The 26,553-nt window shown below is 45.6% G+C and overlaps 1 protein-coding gene across 1 annotated transcript in view; it reads right to left on the bottom strand.

Annotated features, from left to right (window-relative positions):
- LOC143807021 (cytochrome P450 2B4-like) overlaps positions 1–26,553 on the bottom strand; it is a 143,522-nt gene that overhangs the window by 46,771 nt on the left and 70,198 nt on the right. The window lies entirely within an intron of this gene.

Genomic DNA, 26,553 nt, shown 5'->3' with positions numbered 1-26,553 from the left:
AGTTCTAGGTCCCCTTCTCTTTTCTTTATACATTGCCCTTACTGGACCAGCAGATTTTGATTTCATTTCCATCTCTAGGATAACATGACATTTTACACCCCTTCAGATATTAGTCCCACATTGCTACAAAATACCAGTGATTGTTTGTCCTCTGTATCTAAAATCATGTCCTCCTTGTCTAAAATTGAATTTCACTAACTGAACTCCTTGTGTTTTCTACTTCTACTAACCTTTCTAAACCCAATATAGCCATTTTTGTGTGTGGTTCTACCATAACTCCTATCAGGAATCTGGATTCCCTGTTTCATCTGTAGTACTTTTTGCCCTTTTCCAAGATGGCATCTGCTGCCTCACGTCTGCTAATGTGGTCTGCCATCTTTGTCTTTATAACCCTTGTCCCCCTCCCAGTCCTTGCTTGTGTATTCCGCCTGAATTCCTGGCTTGCTTTACAAGAGACATTTTCCTCTCCAGATACTCCGGCTCCACCTTCTCAGCAGGCTTGGAGCATAATCAGCAGGTGTGTGGACAGACTCTAAAAGATCTTGAGTGGACTATCAGGAGAGTAAATTTAAGAACATGGAGTCCCAGTATGAACAAGCCTTTCAGGATGTAGGTGCTCAGATGGCCACTCAGGTGGCCTTACCCCCTGGGCAACTGCAGGCAGCCAGTCCTCCTAAGCTGCCACCATTCCGATACAATGGTGATCGTGACAAATTTTGTGGTTTTGTAAACCAGGGTATCTTGTATTTTGATGTGCACGCCGACCGCTTTCCCACCGATCATTCTAAAGTATTATGTATAATTGTTATTGACATCAAGAGCACTCACCTGGGTGAATCCGATGATCAAGTCTCGTGACCCACGTCTAAATGTTTTGGAAGACTTTATCTGCTATGGCCTTGATGTTCGATGATCCTAACTGCCGTACCTATGCCGAGACCGCTTTATTGTCTTTACGCCAGGGTAAACGTTCAGTTACTGAATATGCCACTGATTTTAGAAGGTTAGCTGTGGATACTAATTGGTTTTTTTTGCACAAATGCCTATCTTCAGGAGGGGTCTGTCTAGTGTTATTAAGGATGAACTAGCTCGTTCCGAGTCACCTCAAGAGCTAGAAACGTTTATTCAACATTGTGTATGCAATGACACACGCCTTACTGAGCGTAGACAGGAGAAAATGGCGGTATTTAATCACATGTCTAACTATTCCCTTTCTCCCAAGGAACCTGCAGGTAAAGCTACTGGGGAGACAGACTTGGTGCCTATGCAAATTGACAGTGCAGAGGCGTGAAAATAATGAACGCCGAGAGCACCACCTCCAGTAGAGCCTATGTTTCTATTGCGGCCAATCTGACCACTTCATGATCAATTGTTCCAAGCGGCCTAACAAGGTGTTAGCAGTGGTGGGGGAATATGATAGCTGTGATGCTGAGTCAGATGTCTCTGAATTTAGCCTACCATTGAATGCTGTTTTACTTTCACTCTCGATGACTACTTCTTCCACTGAGTAGATGGAGAGGAGTTCTCATTGTTCTCTCCCTGTAAAGGTTTTATGCTCTGAACAGTGGATCTCTAGTGCAGCCATGATAGACTCTGGCAAAGGGGGTAATTTCATGGACATTGCTTTTGCCAAAGAACACGGTATAGAGATTCTGCATAGAACTTCCCCAATTGCCATGGAGACAGTGGATGGGTCACCTTTAATCTCTGGGCCTGTCGATTAGGAGACCATACCTCTTTCCATTGTATTGGAGCTAGATCATCAGAAGCAGCTCTCCTTCTTATTAATCTCTTCTCCTCATTTTCCTGTGATTCTATGCATTCCCTGGCTGTGTTGATAGAATCCAACGATCAACTGAGGGTCCAGAGAGATTACATTTCTAACAAGAAGTGATCCAGCATTAACGGAAGTTGTGCCGAAATCCCTTGATTCAGAACCTCCGAAACCGGTATTCACTTTACCTTCTGTGTATAAGGAATTCTCCGATATCAGTGATAAGAAGAGGGCACATCAGCTTTCACCACATAGGCCTTATGATTGTCCTATTGAACTGCTCCCAGGGGCCATTCCTTTTAGTATGTATATCCGTTGGTGGCTCCGGAGCTCCAAGCTTTGAAGGAGTATATCGATGAAAATTTGGCCAAGGGCTTTATACGTCCTTCATCCTCACCAGCAAGGGTGCCTATTTTTTTGTAAAGAAGAAAGATAGGACTCTAAGACCTTGTAGCGACTATCAACACGGTGACCATCCGGAATAGATATCCCTTGCCAGATATTTGCCAGTATCAAATAAGCCAGAGAATGTGATAAATATGATAAGTAAGGCATATAGTGGAAATTTTAAACAAGCCAGTCAATTTCTTTATTGAGACCTTTTGGTGAGAGGAAATCGAGTGTATATATCCAAAAGGTTTCCCTTGATTTTAGGAGTTTTATGTGGTTACCCTCACTTATGGTGTGTGGGACCTGTTAGAGAACTTGAAATTTGAGTTGTTCCACTGTATGTTTAAAAGTACTGAAATGATGCGGGAGTGGAAGCCAGGTTTTGCCACAATGTATAGCCGACTTGTGGCTGGTCTCCTCTACATAAAGGAGACCACAGGGACATTTAATGACGCAGATGACAAAATTGGATTCACAAGTAAAGTACCCCTGTATGGGGTATGACTTCCCTGTACGGGGATGGGTGACATTATCAGACTTGATAACATTGGAACATGCTGCACAGCCCAAATATGGAAAAGTGCCCTTGCATCAAGTGCTAAGTAGTCTTTGTGTATGTGTGGGTAATGCACTCCCAATATCTGCCAGTACCAATTGGTCTCTAATGTTGTTAGGTCTCCTTGTACTCATGAGTATCGGTGTCTGAAATGACGGGATATTGAGGTATGCTTTGGTTAAAAGAGACGAGTGTTTTTTGATAACCGAGTACACCTTAGGCAAAAATGGGTGATGTGTATGGACAAACAGTATTCTTTCTTGTGGCTAGCGAGGTGGAGAAAACGATAATGGGGGTTAAAGGCTGTGCCAATTCTAGGTCTAAGGCTATGTGCACATGTAGGTTCGGGTCCCTGCGGGTTCTCCCGCAGCGGATTTGATAAATCTGCAGGGCAAAACCGCTGCGGTTATCCCTGCAGATTTATCACGTTTTGTCTTGCGGTTTCCGCTGCGGGCTTTGGTTTTACTATTGATGCTGCATATGCAGCATCAATAGTAATGTTAAAAATAAAAAAAAATGGTTTATACTCACCCCCTCTGACGTCCCAATCTCCTTCGTTTCGGTCCGTTTCCAAAGATGCTGTGCGAGAAGGACCTTCGTGACGTCACGGTCATGTGATCGCGGCGTCATCATGGTCATGTGACCGCGACGTCACCGCAGGTCCTGCTCGCACAGCAAACCTGAGACCGGACGGCCGCGTGCAGCGCTGAGAGGTGAGTATAGCATTATTTTTTATTTTCATTCTTTTTTTTTACCACAAATATGGTTACCAGGGCCTGGAGGAGAGTTTTCTCTCCTCCACCCCGGGTAGCAACCGCACATTATCCGCTTACTTCCCGCATCGTGGGCACAGCCCCATGCGGGAAGTAAGCGGATCAATGCATTTCTATGTGTGCAGAATCGCTGCGATTCTGCACAAAGAAGTGACATGCTGCGGGTTGTAAACCGCTGCGTTTCTGCACGTTTTTTCCCGCAGCATGTGCACAGCAGTTTGCGGTTTCTGTTGTGTATCCGCTTTTTGGGCTCCCCTGGTGGTTGCTGGTGGTACTGGTGACTTGTTTGCACTTTGCTTCTTCTGTTCACCTGCTTCCATCAGCGTTTGGGAGTTTCCTATTTAGCCTTGCTCTCCAGTCATTTCCTTGCCGGTCATCATTGTAACCAGAGCCTTCGGTTGCATGTTCCTGCTACTAGTCTGCTGATCAGCTAAGTGGACTTTGTCCTTTTGTTTTGTATCTTTACTCCAGTTTGCAGTTTTTGTAATTCTCTGTAGCTGGAAGCTCTTGCGGGCTGAAATTGCCACTCCTGTGTCATGAGTTGAGACAGGAGTCTTAAAGTAATTTCAGGATGTTTTTTTGAAAGGGTTTTCAGTTGACCATGAAGTCCTCTTTTGTATCCTTCTGCTATCTAGTAAGTGGACCTCTCTTTGCTAAATCTACTTTCATACTGTGTATGTCTTTTCCTCTTATTTCACCGTTATTACATGTGGGGGGCTGCTATCATCTTTTGGGGTATTTCCCTAGAGGTAAGCCAGGTCTGTTTCTTCCTCTACCAGGCTTAGTTAGCCCTCCGGCTGGCGCGTGGCATTTAGGAAGCCGTAGGTATGCTCCCTGGCTACTATTAGTTGTGTGGTAGATTTAGCTCACGGTCAACTCGAGTTTCCATCACCCGAGAGCTCGTTCGTTATTTATATGTTTCTTACGTTCCCTTGCCATTGGGAACCATGACAGTATGACCGGCCATGTGTTAAACTTATTGGCAGAAGAAAGGAGAGAAAAAGGAAGTCTGTAAATTTTTTTTTTTTTTTCTTTTTCCCTATGCTTGCTCCATAGTTGGATCAGTTGTATTTCAGCTCTAATTACTGCCTTTGCCTTTCTCTCCTTATAATCCTTGAATGGCTCTGAGCTCACCTGTTTAAAGATGGATCCTCAGAGTTTGGCTGCAGGTTTAAATAATCTTGCTACGAAGGTTCAAAATTTACAAGATTTTGTTATGCATACTCCTATTTCTGAACCTAAAATCCCTACACCAGAGGTGTTTTCCGGAGATAGATCTCGGTTTCTGAATTTCAAATATAATTGTAAATTATTCCTTTCTCTCAGACCTCACTCCTCAGGAGATCCTGTCCAGCAGGTTAAGATTGTAATTTCTTTGCTGCGAGGTGACCCTCAAAATTGGGCATTTTCATTGGCACCAGGGGATCCTGCGTTGCTCAATGTGGATGCATTTTTCCTGGCTTTAGGGTTGCTTTATGAGGAACCTAATTTGGAGATTCAAGCTGAAAAAGCTTTGATAGCCCTATCTCAAGGGCAAGATGAAGCTGAGATATACTGCCAAAAGTTTCGTAAGTGGTCTGTGCTTACTCAGTGGAATGAGTGCGCCTTAGCGGCAAATTTCAGAGAGGGCCTTTCTGATGCCGTTAAAGATGTTATGGTCGGGTTCCCTGCGCCTACAGGTCTGAATGAGTCCATGACAATGGCAATTCAGATTGATCGGCGTTTGCGGGAGCGCAAATCCGTGCACCATTTGGCGGTATCTTCTGAAGAGACGCCAGAGAAAATGCAATGTGACAGAATTATGTCCAGAAGCGAGCGGCAGAATTATAGGCGTAAAAATGGGTTATGCTTCTATTGTGGTGATTCTGCTCATGTTATATCGGCATGCTCTAAACGTACTAGGAAGGTTGACAAGTCTATTTCAATTGGCACTTTACAGTCCAAATTTATTTTGTCTGTAACCTTGATTTGTTCATTATCAGTTATTACCGTGGATGCCTATGTGGACTCTGGCGCCGCTCTGAGTCTTATGGACTGGTCCTTTGCCAGGCGCTGTGGGTTTGATTTAGAGCCTCTGGAAGTCCCTATACCTCTGAAGGGTATTGATTCTACACCTTTGGCTTGTAATAAACCACAGTTCTGGACGCAAGTGACTATGCGTATGACTCCAGACCATCAGGAGGTGATTCGCTTCCTTGTGTTGTACAATTTACATGATGTTTTGGTGCTTGGATTACCATGGTTACAGTCTCATAACCCAGTCCTTGACTGGAAAGCTATGTCTGTGTTAAGCTGGGGACAAGTGGTGGATAATTTGGAATTGTCCCAGGAGAGGACTCAGCAGTTTGCTAACCGCCGTCGTCGTGTTGGCCCCCACCTTCGTGTTGGGGACTTGGTGTGGTTGTCTTCCCGTTTTGTCCCTATGAGGGTTTCTTCTCCTAAATTTAAGCCTCGGTTCATCGGTCCTTATAGGATTTTGGAGATTCTTAACCCTGTTTCCTTTCGTTTGGACTTCCCGGCATCTTTCGCTATCCATAATGTGTTCCATCGGTCGTTGTTGCGGAGATATGAGGTACCGGTGGTTCCTTCTACTGAACCTCCTGCTCCTGTGCTGGTGGAGGGTGAATTGGAGTACGTGGTAGAAAAGATCTTGGACTCCCGTATTTCCAGACGGAGACTTCAATATCTGGTTAAATGGAAGGGCTATGGTCAGGAAGATAATTCTTGGGTAACTGCCTCTGATGTTCATGCCTCGGATTTGGTTCGTGCCTTTCATAGGGCTCATCCAGATCGCCCTGGCGGTTCTTGTGAGGGTTCGGTGCCCCCTCCTTAAGGGGAGGGTACTGTTGTGTATCCGCTTTTTGGGCTCCCCTGGTGGTTGCTGGTGGTACTGGTGACTTGTTTGCACTTTGCTTCTTCTGTTCACCTGCTTCCATCAGCGTTTGGGAGTTTCCTATTTAGCCTTGCTCTCCAGTCATTTCCTTGCCGGTCATCATTGTAACCAGAGCCTTCGGTTGCATGTTCCTGCTACTAGTCTGCTGATCAGCTAAGTGGACTTTGTCCTTTTGTTTTGTATCTTTACTCCAGTTTGCAGTTTTTGTAATTCTCTGTAGCTGGAAGCTCTTGCGGGCTGAAATTGCCACTCCTGTGTCATGAGTTGACATAGGAGTCTTAAAGTAATTTCAGGATGGTTTTTTGAAAGGGTTTTCAGTTGACCGTGAAGTCCTCTTTTGTATCCTTCTGCTATCTAGTAAGTGGACCTCTCTTTGCTAAATCTACTTTCATACTGTGTATGTCTTTTCCTCTTATTTCACCGTTATTACATGTGGGGGGCTGCTATCATCTTTTGGGGTATTTCCCTAGAGGTAAGCCAGGTCTGTTTCTTCCTCTACCAGGCTTAGTTAGTCCTCCGGCTGGCGCGTGGCATTTAGGAAGCCGTAGGTATGCTCCCTGGCTACTATTAGTTGTGTGGTAGATTTATGTTTAATCTCTTTTATTAAAGTATTAAAATAGTACAACATATCACAAATACAAACATACATATAGACTAAAGTAGTTACAAAACTTCTCCAAAATAGTACGTGTTTTTTACTTCACGCAAATATGGTATCATCACAGAATCATATTTATTAGTTATTGCTGTATATGTTCCTTGCTCAACTCTTCTATTCTTTCTTAGCATCTCGTATTGTGCACCACCTGTTGCCCCATTTCGATAATTATTTCGCTAAGCGGAAGTCTATTTCCAATTGCTATATTTATCCATAGAATCCGCCCAATATATCATTTATCCCTGACTGCAGCTTGCTTATGGTATAACGTCAGACTTAAAGGAAAGATAAGAAGAAAAGAGGAAAAAGAAAGGAAAAATGAGAAGGGGAAAGGAAGGATCATGCCTCCGCAGCCCTCTGAAACCAGCCCAGGAAAGCCAAGGAGAAACCTCACTGCCGGGAAAGTACCTCCCATTTCTCCATGAGAGCCCCGAAACTCCCAGAGTCCCTAAATAAAATCCAGGGTTGCCATGTCCGCAAGTACCTAGAGTTATCACCCAAAGCCTGTGCAAACAATTCCTCCATATGGTGGATATGTGAGAATTCTGTTAACCATTCAATCATGGACGGAATTTTCGTTGTACGCCAATGTCTAGGTATAACCATGCGGGCTGCCGTCAAGCAAAACCTCAGGAGACTACTTTTTTGTTTGGCTATTGGTCCCGGTAGCATGGACAAGATGGCCATGTGCGGAGTAAGATTTATATCCTCTCCTGATATTTTATTGTAAGTCGAGAATACTTCTCCCCAGAAACTCTTTATCCCTGGACACTGCCACCAAATATGGAACAAAGTTCCCCTTGCGTTCCCACAGCGCCAGCACCCATCCGCCACCGAGGGGAATATGGCATGCAACCTCACAGGATATTGGTACCATCTAGTAAGAATTTTGAAATTCTTCTCTTGGGCATGGCTGGCCGGAGACATCCCATGAGCGCAGCGGTATGCCGATGTGATTTCCCTCTCAGTAAATGTGCATCCCATTTCCGCCTCCCACGCTCTAATATATCCCGGGATAACTGTTGAAGTCTCCTCGTTTAGTAATTTGTACACAAGAGAAATCTGATGCGATGGGGGTGTCTGCTGGGCGAATATCCTCTCAAACTGTGTCAGAGAAGGTGGTGGTACTTCTCCACCAGAAATTCGTCTGACAAATGATTTTAATTGTTCATACTCTAACCAAGATAGTGTACGAGTAGGACATTCGTCTTGTAGCTCGTTGAGAGAGGAAAGACCCTTCTGCGATATTATTTGATATATTCTTTGATTGGATTCCACCCTCCATCTCAAAAACCTCTCGCAGTGAAGGCCTGGTGGAAAATCAGGATTAGCGAATATAGGAGACAATGGGACAGTTGTGCTCATTAATTTTTTCTTATATTTTAGCATGTCCCAACTCTTAAGGATCTCGCCAGCCATCATATCCCGACAACCCTCCCCTATTTTCTCTTTATTTCTGGTCACTATCCACGGTAAATTCCGCAATGGAACTAGGTACCCCTCCTGTTCCAGTCCAACCCATTGTTTGGTCTCCCGTCTATAATGCCAATCAAAAAGATGGATCAATTGTGAGGCCTGGTGGTATGTCTTTAAGTCTGGAAGTCCCGCCCCCCCTTGTGATTTAGGTCTCGTCAATGTTCTGTAACTCAGCCTAGATCTGTTCTGACGCCATATAAAATGTATTAGAGCTGATTTAATAGTCTTAAAAAAACTTTGAGGTGGTGTGATCGGTACCGTCTGGAACACATAAAGGAACCGGGGAAGCACATCCATCTTGAATGTGTTTATGCGGCCAAACCACGAAATCATTTTTTGATCATACTTTTTTAGATCCCTTATAGTTTTATTCAGTAGGGTTTCGTAGTTTAGTGTGTATAGTTTATTTAGATCTGAGGGGACCTGTATGCCCAAGTATTTAATGGCACCAGCCTGCCATTTAAATGGGAAATTCTCCTTTGCCCTATCCACATCTTCCGATGGCAAAGTAATATTAATTGCCTCAGTTTTGGTGTAGTTTATCTTAAAATTACTGACCTCTCCGTACTTTTTGAATTCAGACATTAATGCAGGTATAGTGATATGAGGTTGGGAGATGTATAGAAGAAGGTCATCTGCATACAATGAAGTTTTATAATGCTTCTGGCCTATTTTGATACCCCATACACTAGGGTTATTTCTTACTGCTACCGCTAAATGTTCCATTGCCACCGTGTACAACAAGGGCGAAAGAGGACACCCCTGTCTTGTTCCATTATGAATCCTAAAGGGGTCCGAGAGCCATCCATTAATTTTAATTGTAGCTGACGGGTTCGTGTATAGGGCCGCAATTTTGTATAAGAATCTGTCCCCCAGCCCTATCTGTCGGAGAGCTGATTGAAGGAAGCTCCACCTCACTCGGTCAAACGCCTTTTCGGCGTCCACCAATATCAGTCCCAGGTGCTTCCGGTAGGTCCTGGCATGAGCGATCAAAGATATAGTCTTCAACACTCCATCACGTGCCTCTCTTCCCTGAACGAAACCCACTTGGTCTGAATGTATGATATATGGTAATAGGGGTGCAAGTCTGTTGGCCAGGATCTTCGCAAATAATTTCATGTCTATATTGATCAGAGAAATTGGTCTATAGTTAGAGACCACTGTTGGATCTTTTCCCGATTTTGGCAATACTGTGATATAGGCCGCCAGAGATTGATGCGTAAACCCTGAGGACTCAGAAATGGAGTTATAAGTCCTTGTCATGTGTGGTGTTAACTGTTCTCTGAAGAGTTTATAAAAGTGGGGGGAAAACCCATCAGGGCCAGGGCTCTTCCCGTTTGGAGTATTTTTTATGGCCTCATCCACCTCTTGTGTTGATATGTCTGCCTCTAGCTCATCTGTTATCTCTGTGGAAAGTCTAGGAAGTGGCGTGTCTGCTACATATTTATCTATTTTAGCCTGTATGTCCCCGGCGTGATTAGCCGAGTGCATACCCTCCAAGTTATATAGCTTCTGATAGTATTCTCGTATTGTTTCTAGAATCTCCCCTGGGTCGTGAGTCTCCGTTCCCGTACGTTTCTGAATTTTTGGAATGTAAGTCGTCTGAGTCCTAGGATGTAATAATCGAGCTAGGGGGCGGTCGCATTTATTGGCCTTATGATAAAGGAGACTTTTAAAATTATTTCTGAATTTCAGCGATTGCTCATTTAATAAATTTCTAAGGGTCTCCCTATGTTTAATTAATTCCCCTAGTATTACCGGTGACATAGTATTTTTATGTTTTTGCTCCAATACATATATAGTATCCATTAATTCTTTTGTTTTTTCCAATCTCTGTTTTTTAAGACGGGATCCGTGTTTTACCAGGATTCCACGAAGCACGCATTTTAGGGTCTCCCATTTCACCGGGGTCGAGGTGTCATCGTTTGCGTGATCTGACCAAAACTGTTCTATTGTCTTTTTTATGTCTGTCGTGCAATTCAAGTCTTTCAACAAATTGTCATTCAATCTCCAAGTCCAGGGACGGTCCACTACATCTGGTGGGGAAATGTCTAAGAACACCGGGGCATGATCCGACCATAAGAAGCTACCAATGGACGGTCGGGGGCGCCAGGATAGGGCATGATGGCTGACAAGAAAAAAGTCAATTCGGCTATAGGAATCATGAGAACTGGAATAGTACGTATAATCTCTACCTCCAGGATTATGTGCTCTCCAAATGTCCACCAGCTGCATCCCATGGATAGATTGTTTCAAAAGGGACAATTGCCTAGTGATTCCTCTCACATTTTGTGTTGAGGTATCCATTCGTGGGTCAAGGGTGAGATTGAAGTCCCCCCCTATCACCATCACCCCCTCAGCAAATTCCGCTACTCTCCTTAGGAAACCCCGGCCAGCCCTGGCCTGATTTTTGTTTGGGGCATACCACCCCGCAATAGTGTAGAGGGTTGTATGAATCCTAACTTTTAATAGTAGGTACCTGCCTTCTGGATCCGCATATGTGTCCTCAACTGTGTGCTGGAGGGACTTGTGGATCGCAATAGACACCCCCCTCGAACGACTTTCGGGGCAAGCGCTATGGAACCAAGTCGTGAAGTAAAGGCCCCGTCTCACATAGCGAGATCGCTAGCGAGATCGCTGCTGAGTCACAAGTTTTGTGACGCAACAGCGACCTCCATAGCGATCTCGCTATGTGTGACACGTACCAGCGATCAGGCCCCTGCTGCGAGATCGCTGGTCGTGTCGGAATGGCCTGGACCTTTTTTTGGTCGTTGAGGCCCCGCTGACATTGCTGAATCGGTGTGTGTGACACCGATCCAGCGATGTCTTCACTGGTAACCAGGGTAAACATCGGGTTACTAAGCGCAGGGCCGCGCTTAGTAACCCGATGTTTACCCTGGTTACCAGCGTAAATGTAAAAAAAACCAAACAGTACATACTCGCCTTCTGATGTCCGTCAGGTCCCTTGCCGTCTGCTTCCTGCTCTCACTGACTGCCGGCCGTACAGTGAGAAGTGAGAGCACAGCAGTGACGTCACCGCTGCGCTCTGCTCTCAGTGTACGGCCGGATCTCAGTCAGAGCAGGAAGCAGACGGCAAGGGACCTGGACACCGAAAGGCGAGTATGTACGGTTTGTTTTTTTTGGTAACCAGGGTAAACATCGGGTTACTAAGCGCGGCCCTGCGCTTAGTAACCCGATGTTTACCCTGGTTACCCGGGTGCTGCAGGGGTACTTCGGCATCGTTGAAGACAGTTTCAACGATGCCGAAGTCGTTCCCCTGATCGTTGGTCGCTGGGGAGAGCTGTCTGTGTGACAGCTCCCCAGCGACCACACAGCGACTTACCAACGATCACGGCCAGGTCATATCGCTGGTCGTGATCGTTGGTAAATCGCTTAGTGAGACGGGGCCTTATCGGTCCTTGATAGTAGGGATATTGTTTTTTTTAAAATGGGTCTCCTGAAGTATAAGTATTTGTACCTTAAGCTTATGCATTCCATATAGGATTTGTGACCTTTTCTGGGGCGTGTTAAATCCCCTGGTATTCAGGGATCCCATAGTGATCTTTGGGTGCATTGTTGTCTGAGTCGTGCCTTCTCTCTCCCTACTGAGAGGGCCGCGGAGGCTAAAGTAGATCTAATTTATCAAAGAAATAGAGATAGTGAATAGAAAAGGTAGATAATTAGACACGTATTCAGTTAATTGCGAAATCAGGGTCAATATCTATCGAAACATAGTACGTCTTTGAAGCCTGAAGTGGTGTGCTCTACCTAAGATGCCTTCTTATACCCTAAAATATGTGGTGGAGAAATGTGTTAACCGCCAATGCCGTTCAACGGGTTATGGCTTCTCCGTAGGGTCGTAAGCTATGTGCGATATGGAGTGAGACTCCCTCCTCCGACACAACCATCAGTAACCTCTCCTCAACTGAGGGGAATAAATGTTAACTTTAAATTGACTTAACCGGAACCTGTCATATAGCGAGGTAGGGCCAGAGTATGGTTTACAGTCTTTGTTCTAATGCCATTCACATCTCCCAATTCTCCCTCATGCCCCAAATGAAAGCTACGCCAGACTTAAAAATAATGCAGGGGTGCAGGATATCAACGACGATTCAATGAGTTGTTATAAAATACTATCTACATACTATAATATAAACCAAAAACCAACCATCTTCCACGACAGTCGTGAACTTATCATCCGCTTGGACTACCACAGTGGGGCAGAACAATGGCACAATATGTAGCACCCCTAGTGGGGGAGGAAAAGAAAAAAAAAAAAAAACTCCAAGAGAGGGGGGGAGAAGGGAAAAGGGGGAAGGGTGGAGAAAGAAAGGGGGGGAGGGAAGAAGGGAAAAGGGGGAAAGAGGAGGGGGGAAGGGGAGGAGGAAGGGGAAAAGGGAGGGAAGGGGAAAAAGGGAAGGGGGCATCGTTCTCTTGATTCCCATTAAATTCCTGTGGAAAGCGTCTGCCTTCTTTTTCTATGCGCTGTCTATCTTGAAGTCCTTGCGGAATCAATAACGGTCGTTGCTATGCAAGATATTCCACTCCATGGCACCAATCAAATGTTAGTGAACTGGAGTGTGGACATCCATCTGTGCTCCTGATCCTCATGAAAATGAAACCATATATATCCCACAAACCCTTTCCCCCACCCAAACAGGCAGTCATGGAACCCATTCTGTCATGATCCTAACTTCATGGTTCTCTCCCTTCTTCGTTACCTCTGGGATCACGCCCTTCTCTATCCATTCTTCTGCCTGCTCTCCTCTGCCTTTGAGGGAAAAATTGCCTGGGAGGGTCTGCTCCTCTGTACTGTAATGGCAGAGAAGGCCATCCTGTGATTTCCACCCTTGGGATGTTAAGCGCCGCCGAAAAAGCAGGGATGCCGTTCGGATGACTCAGCAGGTGAACCCTGCCTTCTTTTTGGACACGTAGGTGGAACGGAAACCCCCAAGTGTATGATATATCATGCTGGCGTAAAACGTCTAGTAACGGGCGGAGAGCTTTCCTCCTCTGCAGAGTCCACCGAGATAGATCAGGCAATAGCTGGATTCTGGTATCTTTGTATTTTATGGTGTTCTCTATTCTTGCCTTGGACATCACTTCATCCTTTATTTGGTATCTATGCACCCGGCATATCACATCACGTGGAGGAGCCTGGTTTTGAGGTCTTGGACCCAACGCCCTATGAGCCCGGTCTAGTTCAAGGGGTGACTCCTGTGGACGCTGCAGAACAGAGTTAAATACTTGCTGCAGTGCGCCTCTTATGTCTTTGGGTGCCACTGTTTCTGGTAATCCTCGAACCCTAATATTGTTCCGCCTTCCCCTATTTTCGGCATCATCAAGCATATCTGCCAGCATTTGAGTATGATAGGATTGTTCTGCAAGCGTCTCATCCTGAGCATCTAATCTGGCCGTCAGAGCCGCGATAGCTTGGTCATGTACATTAACCCTTTCATTGCACTGTTGTATCTCATCCCTCAGGGTTGATAATTCTGCCTTATACGATGTCTCTAGGCGGATCACATATTGTTCCATGTCCTGTCTGGTGGGCATATCACGTAGTCTAGCATTCAACAAACCCATATCGAGTCCTGGGATCAATTGTGTGTTATATCCAAAGCCCTGTGAGTTATATGCAGGATAGCAGAGAGAGGGCATTATCTGTGGGGCCTGAGTTTGTGTGAGGCAACCCTCCTGAACTGGTTGGCCTCCCCCTACAACCACAACATCAGGGGCTATAACGTGCCTGGAGGATTCAGAGCTGCTTCTGGGGTAGGGGGACGCAGGGCTCTGAGATGGACCTTCATTGTAATCCATTTCACAATCTTCTTCTTCTCTCCTATGCACTTCCCCATCGTCCTGTGTCTCTCCTGTAATTACCAGCGCTGACCCCTGCTCTCCTCCCTCTCCTCCCTCCTGTGGCCCCCTCCCCTCCCCAGCTCCATCTTGAAGCACTGCTGGTAATGATTTATGTCCTCCCTCACATTTCCCAGTGCCAGAAGCAGCATCTCCACTGTGTCTCACCTCCTGTATCACTGACCCGTCGGAGCTGCTTCCCGCCCCTGCTTCTGCTGTGTCAGCGTCTGTTACAGTGTCTGCTGTCTCCTTCTCATCCACTGTCACCATGTTTCTTAGGCCTTCTCCTCTGTCTGGACCGACCAGGAATTTTGTTATCTGTTGAGCTGCGGGCTCCTCTGCCACCGAGGGGGTTCCCCCGTATCCCTTCTTCTTTTTGGGACCCATGGTAGTGCTGTTGGGATCCGGAATCGTGCTCTGATATGGTATTTAGTCGGTTTTATGGAGGGAGCTCCTCTGCCTGCTTCCTCACTCCACCGCTGTCATGCCACGCCCCCCGTGTGGTAGATTTAGCTCACGGTCAACTCGAGTTTCCATCACCCGAGAGCTCGTTCGTTATTTATATGTTTCTTACGTTCCCTTGCCATTGGGAACCATGACAGGTTTCCATAGGGTTTACATGTAAATGTAAACGCTATGGGAACTGCTGCGGACCCGCAGCATCCAAATCGCCGCGGATCCGCGGTAAAACCCGCAAAGTGTGAACATGGCCTAAGAGTTTGGCCGGATAATGTCTATCCTTGAACTTTTGTGCCATTGAAGTTAATCTGACTTGACGTAACTCAGGGTCAGCGACAATTCGGGACACCCTCTTGAATTGGAAGCGTGGTAAACTATCCTTAATAGATCTAGGGTGGCAGCTAGAGTAGTGTAATAAGCTATTGTAATCAGTGGGTTTCGAGAATAGGTCGGTAGTGAGACATCCATTGGTATCCTTTCATACCATTGTGTCAAGGAAAGGAATTTGAGTAGTATCATAAAGGATGGTGAATTGAAGCTCAGGGAAAATCGAGTTAAGATATATAAAGAATGATTGTAGTGAATCCGATGTTCCTGTCCAGATGAAAAAAATGTTGTCTATGTAACGATAATAATTGGTGGCATGTAGCAAAAAAAGATCATTGTTGTACACATGATTAATTTCAAAGAGGTTCATAAATGCATTGGCATAAGCCGGAGCCACATTTGAGCCCATTGCGGTCCCACGAGTTTAAACATAGTAAATATCTTCATACAGAAAGAAATTTTCATAGAGGACTATTTGAGGAGGTCCAGGCATAATTTGATAGAGTTAGGTGACAAATCTGAGTTTTCCAATAGGAATCTGGTAGCCAAAATACTCTTCTCAAGTGTTATTGAGGTATATAAGCTGTTAACATCCAGTGTTACCAGTAGACTATGGGCGGGTACAACTTGTAGTTTTTTTTTTTATAATCTCTAGGAAGTGTCCTGTGTCCAGCAAAAAAGATCTCATTTTCTTAATCAGTGGCATGAGAATTAAAAAAAAAAAATGGAGAGGGGTGAAAGAATGGAATCAGTGGAGGCCACGATGGGCCTTCTCAGGGGATTATTGAGACTTTTATGGATTTTGGGTAGGGTGTAGAAGAGCAGTGTGATGGGGTGGGGGTTCTGGAGGAAGGTAGCCATTTTTATTATCAATTGTGTGATTGTCAAGATATATCCTGATTAGGCCCTGATCTTCCCATTGATCAATGAAGTGGGATCCCTAAAGATTATTTTATAGGTATTGGAGTCAGACAGCTATAGATTGATTTCCTCATGATATTGGGTGTGATCCATAACCACAGTTGCGCCCCCTTTGTCCGCAGGTTTTATTATGATTTTGTTATTCAATTTGAGATAGGTAAGAGCCCGATTCACTTCCAAAGGAAGATTAGCATGTGTAGGAAAGAAACCCAATTTTTGTTGGTGTGAGAGTGATTTGACTTCACGATCAACTAAAGAAATAAAGGTCTCAGCGGCATGGTATGTATGAGGAGGCTAAAAGGTGCTAGAGTTACGAAGTCAAAGAGATAGAATAGAGAGCTCTGGAACAGCATCATCCCTGAGGGGGACATGCTGTTCACAGTAGCCCACAGTGAATCGGCAAAATGACAGTCTGACAGTACGATAAAAATAGGAAAACCTAAGCAAGAAAAGTCCTCCAAAAATCCATATAAAAACATAATTTTATTAAACCATATTTAAAACATAATTAAAAAAGGGATGATTTCATACAAAATGGAATGAAAAAGACACGCAAACATCGGGCAGTGGTGTGAAAACTGGTCCAGTAATAAATATACAGATAATATCAATAGTAGATCACCACATGTGAATCAGATAGAAATCACAATATTTGGAATAATTGGAATAACAAAATTTCATGTGCATGTGGACCCAGAATATTCTACAGGACTCCAGGACTAAGTACAGCTAGTTCAATAAGATGATGCAATACATAATAAATAAGATTGTTAACCCCTTCCCGACCCATGACGCCACGTAGGCATCATGAAAACCTGTGCCAATCCGACCCATGACGCCTATGTGGCGTCATGGAATGATCGCGTCCCTGCAGATCGGGTGAAAGGGTTAACTCCTATTTCACCCGATCTGCAGGGAGAGGGGGAGTGGTACTTCAGCCCAGGGGGGGTGGCTTCACCCCCCCGTGGCTACGATCGCTCTGATTGGCTGTTGAAAGTGAAACTGCCAATCAGAGCGATTTGTAATATTTCACCTAAAAAAATGGTGAAATATTACAATCCAGCCATGGCCGATGCTGCAATATCATCGGCCATGGCTGGAAACACTAAGGTGACCCCCCCCCACCCCACCGATCGCCCCCCCAGTTCACCGTTATAAGGACCGGTCCCCTCCGTCCGCCTGCCGGCTCCCCCGTCCTGCTGTCCGCTCTCCCGTCCTCCTGCCCGCTCCCCCCCTGCTCCTATGTCACCCCCCCGTGCTCCGACGCCCCCCCCGTGCCCCGATCTCCCCCCCCTTATACTTACCGAGGCTCCCGGTCCCCGTCCGCCTCCATCATGGGCGCCGCCATCTTCCAAAATGGCGGGCGCATGCTCAGTGCGCCCGCCGGCCGGCAGATTCATAGAGGTACATTTTGATCGCTGTGGTAGGTTCTATCACAGCGATCAAAATAAAAAAATAATAAATAAACCCCCCCCCTTTATCACCCCCATAGGTAGGGACAATAATAAAATAAAGAAAATATATTTTTTTCTTTTTCCACTAGGGTTAGGGTTAGAACTAGGGTTAGAACTAGGGGTAGGGTTAGGGGTAGGGTTAGGGTTACGGGTAGGGTTAGGGGTAGGGTTATGGCATGTGCACACAGAGCAGATCGGCCGCGGATCCGCAGCGGATCGGCCGCGGATCGGCAGCGGATCGGCAGCGGATCCGCAGCGGATCGGCCGCGGATCGGCCGCGGATCCGCAGCGGATCCGCAGCGGATCCGCAGCGGATCTGCAGCGGATCCGCAGCGGATCGGCAGCGGATTGGCAGCGGATCCGCAGCGGATTGGCAGCGGATCCGCAGCGGATTGGCAGCGGATCCGCAGCGGATTGGCAGCGGATCCGCAGCGGATTGGCCGCGGATCCGCAGCGGATTGGCAGCGGATCCGCAGCGGATCCGCAGCGGATTTTCAGCGGATCCGCAGCGGATCCGCAGCGGATTGGCAGCGGATCCGCAGCGGATTGGCAGCGGATCCGCAGCGGATTGGCCGCGGATCCGCAGCGGATTGGCAGCGGATCCGCAGCGGATCGGCAGCGGATCCGCAGCGGATTGGCAGCGGATCGGCAGCGGATCCGCAGCGGATTGGCAGCGGATCCGCAGCGGATCCGCAGCAGATTGGCAGCGGATCCGCAGCGGATTGGCAGCGGATCCGCAGCGGATTGGCAGCGGATTGGCAGCGGATCCGCAGCGGATTGGCCACTGCGAATTCGAAGCAGTTTTCCATCAGGTTTACAGTACCATGTACACCTAAGGAAAACCAAATCCGCTGTGCCCATGGTGCAGAAAATTCCGTGCAGAAACGCTGCGTTGTATTTTCCGCAGCATGTCAATTCTTTGTGCGGATTCCGCAGCGTTTTACACCTGTTCCTCAATAGGAATCCGCAGGTGAAATCTGCACAAAAAAACACTGGAAATCTGCTGTAAATCCGCAGGTAAAACGCAGTGCCTTTTACCTGCAGATTTTTCAAAAATCATGTGGAAAAATCTCACACGAATCCGCAACGTGGGCACATAGCCTTAGGGTTAGGGTTGGAATTAGAGTTAGGGTTGGAATTAGGGCTAGGGTTTGAAATAGGGTTAAGATTAGGCTTGTGGTTAGGGTTACGGATAGGGTTAGGGGTGTATTGGGGTTACAGTTGTGGTTAGGGTTGGGATTAGGGTTACGGTTGGGATTAGGGTTAGGATTAGGGTTGGAATTAGGGTTACGGGTGTGTTGCGGTTAGGGTTGTGGTTAGGGGTGTGTTGGGGTTAAGGTTGTGATTAGGGTTATGGCTACAGTTGGGATTAGGATTAGGGGTGTGTTGGGGCTAGTGTTGAAGTTAGAATTGAGGGGTTTCCACTGTTTAGGCACATCAGGGGTCTCCAAACGCAACATGGCGCCACCATTGATTCCAGCCAATCTTGCGTTCAAAAAGTCAAATGGTGCTCCCGCCCTTCCAAGCCCCGACGTGCGCCCAAACAGTGGTTTACCCCCACATTTGGGGTACCAGCGTACTCAGGACAAACTGGGCAACAACTGTTGGGGTCTAATTTCTCCTGTTACCCTTGCAAAAATAAAAAATTACTTGCTAAAACATAATTTTTGAGGAAAGAACAATTATTTTTTATTTTCACGGCTCTGCGTTATAAACTTCTGTGAAGCACTTGGGGGTTGAAAGTGCTCACCACACATCTAGATAAGTTCCTTCGGGGGTCTAGTTTCCAAAATGGGGTCACTTGTGGGGTGTTTCTACTGTTTAGGCACATCAGGGGCTCTGCAAATGCAATGTGATGCCCGCAGACCATTCCATCAAAGTCTGCATTTCAAATGTCACTACTTCCCTTCCGAGCCCTGACGTGTGCCCAAACAGTGGTTTACCCCCACATATGGGGTATCAGCGTACTCACAACAAACTGGGCAACAAACATTGGGGTCCAAATTCTCCTGTTACCCTTGTGAAAATAAAAAATTGCTTGCTAAAACATCTTTTTTGAGGAAAGAAAAATGATTTTTTATTTTCACGGCTCTGCGTTATAAACTTCTGTGAAGCCCTTGGGGGTTCAAAGTGCTCACTACACATCTAGATAAGTTCCCTTGGGGGTCTAGTTTCCAAAATGGAGTCAATTGTGGGGAGTTCCTACTGTTTAGGCACATCAGGGGCTCTGCAAACGCAACCTGACGCCCGCAGAGCATTCCATCAAAGTCTGCATTTCAAAACGTCACTACTTCCCTTCCGAACCCCGACGTGTGCCAAAACAGTGGTTTACCCCCACATATGGGGTATCAGCGTACTCAGGAGAAACTGGACAACAACTTTTGGGGTCCAATTTCTCCTGTTACCCTTGGGAAAATAAAAAATTGTGTGGCTAAAAAATCATTTTTGAGAAAAGAAAAATTATTTTTTATTTTCATGGCTCTGCGTTATAAACTTCTGTGAAGCACTTGGGGGTTCAAAGTGCTCACCACTCATCTAGATTAGTTCCTTGGGAGGTCTAGTTTCCAAAATGGGGTCACTTGTGCGGGAGCTCCAATGTTTAGGCACACAGGGGCTCTCCAAACGCGACATGGTGTCCGCTAATGATTGGAGCTAATTTTCCATTCAAAAAGCCAAATGGCGTGCCTTCCCTTCCGAGCCCTGCCGTGCGCCCAAACAGTGGTTTACCCCCACATATGGGGTATCATCGTACTCAGAACAAACTGGACAACAACATTTGGGGTCCAATTTCTCCTATTACCCTTGGGAAAATAAAAAATTCTGGGCTAAAAATCATTTTTGAGGAAAGAAAAATTATTTTTTTATTTTCACGGCTCTGCGTTATAAACTTCTGTGAAGCACCTGGGGGTTATAAGTGCTCACTATGCATCTAGATAAGTTTCTTGGGGGGTCTAGTTTCCAAAATGGGGTCACTTGTAGGGGAGCTCCAATGTTTAGGCACACAGGGGCTCTCCAAACGCGACATGGTGTCCGCTAACGATTGGAGCTAATTTTCCATTCAAAAAGTCAAATGGCACGCCTCCCCTTCCGAGCCTTGCCGTGCACCCAAACAGTGGTTTACCCCCACATATGAGGTATCGGCATACTCAGGAGAAATTGCCCAACAAATTTTAGGATCCATTTTATCCTGTTGCCCATGTGAAAATGAAAGAATTGAGGCTAAAAGAAATTTTGTGTGAAAAAAAAGTACTTTTTCATTTTTGCGGATCAATTTGTGAAGCACCTGGGGGTTTAAAGTGCTCACTATGCCTCTGGATGAGTTCCTTGGGGGGTCTAGTTTCCAAAATGGGGTCACTTGTGGAGGAGCTCCAATGTTTAGGCACACAGGGGCTTTCCAAACGCGACATGGTGTCCGCTAACGATGGAGATAATTTTCCATTCAAAAAGTCAAATGGCGCTCCTTCCCTTCCGAGCCTTACCATGTGCCCAAACAGTGGTTTACCCCCACATGTGAGGTATTGGTGTACTCAGGAGAAATTGCCCAACAAAATTTAGGATCCATTTTATCCTGTTGCCCATGTGAAAATGAAAAAATTGAGGCTAAAATAATTTTTTTGTGAAAAAAAAGTACTTTTTCATTTTTACGGATCAATTTGTGAAGCACCTGGGGGTTTAAAGTGCTCACTATGCTTCTAGATAAGTTCCTTGGGGGGTCTAGTTTCCAAAATGTGGTCACTTGTGGGGGAGCTCCAATGTTTAGGCACACGGGGGCTCTCCAAACGCGACATGGTGTCCGCTAAAGATTGGAGCCAATTTTTCATTCAAAAAGTCAAATGGCGCTCCTTCCCTTCCGAGCCCTGCCGTGCGCCCAAACAGTGGTTTACCCCCACATATGAGGTATCAGCGTACTCAGGACAAATTGGACAACAACGTGCCTGGTCCAGTTTCTCCTTTTACCCTTGGGAAAATAAAAAAATTGTTGCTAAAAGATCATTTTTGTGACTAAAAAGTTAAATGTTCATTTTTTACTTCCATGTTGCTTCTGCTGCTGTGAAACACCTGAAGGGTTAATAAACTTCTTGAATGTGGTTTTGAGCACCTTGAGGGGTGCAGTTTTTAGAATGGTGTCACTTTTGGGTATTTTCAGCCATATAGAACCCTCAAAATGACTTCAAATGTGAGGTGGTCCCTAAAAAAAATGGTTTTGTAAATTTTGTTGTAAAAATGAGAAATCACTGGTCAAATTTTAACCCTTATAACTTCCTAGCAAAAAAAAAAAATGTTTCCAAAATTGTGCTGATGTAAAGTAGACATGTGGGTAATGTTATTTATTAACTATTTTGTGTCACATAACTCTCTGGTTTAACAGAATAAAAATTCAAAATGTGAAAATTGCGAAATTTTCAATTTTTTTGCCAAATTTCCGTTTTTTTCACAAATAAACTCAAAAATTATCGACCTAAATTTACCACTAACATGAAGCCCAATATGTCACGTAAAAACAATCTCAGAATCGCTAGGATCCGTTGAAGCGTTCCTGAGTTATTACCTCATAAAGGGACACTGGTCAGAATTGCAAAAAACGGCAAGGTCATTAAGGCCAAAATAGGCTGGGTCATGAAGGGGTTAAAGATGATGCAATATATAATGAATAAGATTGCTGAAGAGCCTTATAACTAAGTGTTTCTCTGCACATCACAGCCAGAAATAAAACATCAAGTAAACGGTAATCCACAATAGGTATTAGGCTAGTGAATGCACAGAGTTACCCAGAGTCCAGACTGCCACAACGTACCCCCTGACGAGCATTTCGAAAATTTCTTCCTCAGAAGGGGTGCATAAGGACACAACCAAAAAGATCATCCATTTATAGCAACCTCATACTCCAAACATCGTGTCACCTGTGAAACGCCGCCGTCCGCAATAAACCAGAAGTGTTAGCCGCCATTATGGGGTCACAATAGCAAGCACCAATGCGCATATCCTCGAAGCGGCGCCGGCCGAAGATCACGTGATTGAGCGTGTCAGAGGTGTACACCCACCTCCCTGATACGTCTGCTAGGTGTCATGTGACTGTATGCATCATTAGAATGTAATTAGATCCCTCTTTAATCACGGCCCTAGTTTACATCAGCCAAAGCAGGCTGCAAAGCAATGAGTCACATTCATCAAAGGCAAGCCAGAGAGGAGGAGGTCTCCACCAATCTCCAACACCCCTTGCATCACAAAGCACAAATCAACCCCATGGTGTGCGATCTAGAGCAGCTAAGCACACATATCAATGTGAATTACATATATTTATATATATCTCAGAATAAAGAGCTTAAGCCACATGCCAATTATGCTTGCATATATTTATATATTTCTTTCAGCACAGACATGTGGGTCTGATTAAATCCTGCACAGTTGGTAAAGAAAAAATGGAGTGCTGCCTTCTTTTTTGAATTTTATGGACTTTGGATAACCGGTGGACGGGTTGCCTGGAGGCTTTGCACCCAGAGATAAGTGGAAGTGTTGTGCTGTTCCTTTTCTATTAATATATTTCTTTCAGGCTAGAAAAATAAATAAATAAATAAATAAATGTTAAACAATGCCATAGGAAGGCGCATGCGGGCCCACATGCGCCCCCGACTGGACGAAGTATATAAATCAGCCAATATAAAAGGCATATAAATAGATTGGCAGTATTAATATAAATATAAATATAAATACAAATATAAAAATAAAAAGAAATATGAAAAAAAGGAAAAAGAAAATAAAAAATAAAAATGACAAAAAGTATAAAAAGTAAAAAATATAATGAAAAATCTGGAAAGAAATAATAATGATTAACATATATATATATATATATATATATATATATATATATATATATATATATATACAGTATATATATATATATATATATATATATATATATATATACACAATAACCATATATGTACTGAAAAACGAAAGTGCATAATATTAAAGTGGGCAGAACGGTGGCGCAGTGGATAGCACAACAGCCTTGCAGCGCTGGAGTCCTGGGTTCAAACCCACACTAAGGACAACATCTGCAAAGAGTTTGTATGTTCTCTCCGTGTACTCCGGCTTCCTCCCACATTCCAAAGACATACTGATAGGGAATTTAGATTGTGAGCCCCAACGGGGACAGCAACAATAATGTGTGCAACCTGTAAAGCACTGCGGAATATGCTAGCGCTATATAAAAATAAAGATTATTATTATAAAGTGCGTATAATCGTGCATAAAAAGGGCAAAAAATAAAATAAACACGTCACATAAAGTGACTGTATAAAAAGTTCAGCACTGAGTATAAGACAAATATATGTGTGTATACACATATGTGTGCAAAACTGCGTTATTACATGAATTTAGGAAAGAGATGAGGCTGTAATAATGTCACGTAAAGTGACTATATAGAAAAAAGTGCTGCACTAAGTGCATAACTAGAAAATTATGTGAAACAAGTAAGTGATAATTATACACAATAAACATGTCTCATAAAGTGACTACGTATAAAAAATGGGTTGCAGCACTAAGTGCAAATATATGTGTGTATGTCCTGGTCGTTGCAGCAATGTCATTTTCCTCTAGGGGAGAGCGATACTAAGTTTGGTGCCAAAGAAGGACAACTGCATCCAGGTATCACAAACATGCAACACATTTCACACTCCAGGCCACCAGGGGGAGCTCTGCTCCTATTTATTAGGTCACACCCCACACTTTGGTAAAACTGGTTGCCTGTAGGAAAAAGTTAGTTAGTTGCTGGCTGAGCTTCGCTCAGGTAGTTGGTCCCTGACAGGGGTGGGATCCTGTCAGAGATCGAGACAGAAGGACACGGAGCTGTGCATGCCCTGAAAGCTGCAGCTCCTAGAAAGAGACACTAAAGGACAACTGTATTGCAGAGAGGGTGAAAGAAGTCGTAGCAAAGGAGTGGACACCAGGAGGGGATCAGCCCTACACAGGCTGCCTCCTTCTGAGGCGCAAGATCCCAGTAGCCACAACACCAAGGGAGCAACGATCCTTTATGCCTTGCTCCAGAGACCGGCAGGACAGCTAATTTCACGTTACCTGTCCGCTCTACACCCAGGAGGCAAGGTGGCACCCCTTAGAGGCTGGGGTATGATAGAGTCCCTGTAAAACGCCTCAAGCCACCGGTCATGCGGGTTTGTCCTATCCTAACCGGGGGACAGAGAGAGAGAGACATAACATCTACAACATCTGTGAGGACCTTATGAGAAGCTTAGCAGTAAGGGACTACAACACTACGGTGCTAGAGGAAGGCTACTGATTTCTACCTGGACAAGGGAACTCTGGACTTGCCTCCAAACCGGCCGGACTCTGTCTGCCCTGTGATCTGGTGCCCTGGACTGTGGATGCTGAAGCCTTCAGTAAAGGTAAAGAGACTGCAACCTTGTGTCCTTGTTCTTCACTGCGCCTCTCACCATCCACCATTTACACACCGGGAATACCTGGGGACATACTTTACCTGTGGGAAGGTATACCATCTAGCTGCCATAACATAACCCCAGCGGACCCCTTAAAGCAGCATCGGTCACCCTGACGAATACCACAGGTGGCGTCAACATCATTTCCCCTTTAAAGACCTTTCCCTTTTACACGGACATCCCAGAGCCACGGACCGAGTCAGCCACCGTGACATCCCCCTATGAACAGAAGGACCCGGTTCTGAGTACCCCACAGCCACACGGGGGCGCTCCAAACTTTGGCATCACGAACAGGATCTATTCAAGCCCGCAAATCGGGTCATGTGCACCTAGAGACTGTGCCAGAACTGTGCCTAACCGTGATTTATGCTAAAAGACTGTATAACTAATGAACCGTGATTTGCCGCCAAAAATTCCTGCCAAAATCGACGTCATTACAGTGCCACGAGGAGCGCTGGAGAAGAAGGGCATCCCATCGTGGGCGTGAACTGAGAAGCACGACAAATAATGGCCGCCCACTCCAAGTACTACTGTACCATGCAGACATGTCCATCAGCAACAGAGATCCGCCTCCTGATCCTGAATGATGGAAGAAAGAGAAAGAAGAAGCTCCGCCCCTGAAGGAGAGAGCGGGAAAGGGATTAGGACCCATCAAGAAGGAACATGGAGGACAAGATGGCGAGCAGCCAAGACTCAGAGCGTGGGGTGGAAGCCGAGGACTCCCCCAGCTACCAGGATGGAAGCTGCAGTGAGCCATCACCAGAGGTCCTGCAGTTCCTGAAAGCGGAGGTGGAAGAACTCACTGACCAACTTCTGCGCATACAGCTGAGCACCGTAACCGGGTGGAAGGAGGCCTTCATTGCGAGCCTTACCAGACATCTGTCGGCAGCCTTGTCTGGTCCGGAGCAGGAAAGAAGATCGGGCGCCCTGGAGCCAGAAACAGCGGCACTGCTGAAAAAGATGGCGGCGCTGACAAAAGACCTGCAGCCCGCACCTTTGACCCTAGCAGAGCCGGAAAGTGAGACACCGTTGAAGAAGATGACAATGCCGCGGCCTGTCCAGCGACCAGCGACTGCATCTTCAGCGGGGGAGCAGACCGGCACCGGAGGGACCGCATCTGAAGCAGGTAAGAACAACCCTGCCCCAGTGACCGACCCCACTCCAGCGACTGCTCCTGCCACAGCTACTGACCCCACTCTAGTGACTGACCTTACCGCAGCCACTGACTGTGCCACGCTGCTGACCGACGAATCACTGGTAGGCCTGCTCTCAGCACCATCAGCCCTCCGATTGGGGCCATTGCTACGTTCCCTTGGGACCATGACTCTTATATGGAGAGACAGTGGCCCCTGGCCCAGCAAGCATAAAAGAAAGTGAGAAAAGTGATGTGACTGTACATAGTTAAAAGTTAACTGCTGCTTAAACCCGACCGGGTTATTCTTTAAAGGGGTCCCATGTTAAAGGGATTCTTTGTTTACAAAGTTGCCTTTTCTTTTGCCTTACAGGACATTTGGATCATGGACAGTGAATGGTCCACAAACTTTCCATTGCACATAGCT

This window comes from Ranitomeya variabilis, chromosome 2 (genome assembly GCF_051348905.1).
Source record: "Ranitomeya variabilis isolate aRanVar5 chromosome 2, aRanVar5.hap1, whole genome shotgun sequence".
NCBI classification, from domain to species: domain Eukaryota; kingdom Metazoa; phylum Chordata; class Amphibia; order Anura; family Dendrobatidae; genus Ranitomeya; species Ranitomeya variabilis.
Note: the sequence above shows the minus strand (reverse complement) of the source record. Positions and strands in the feature narration are given on the sequence as shown.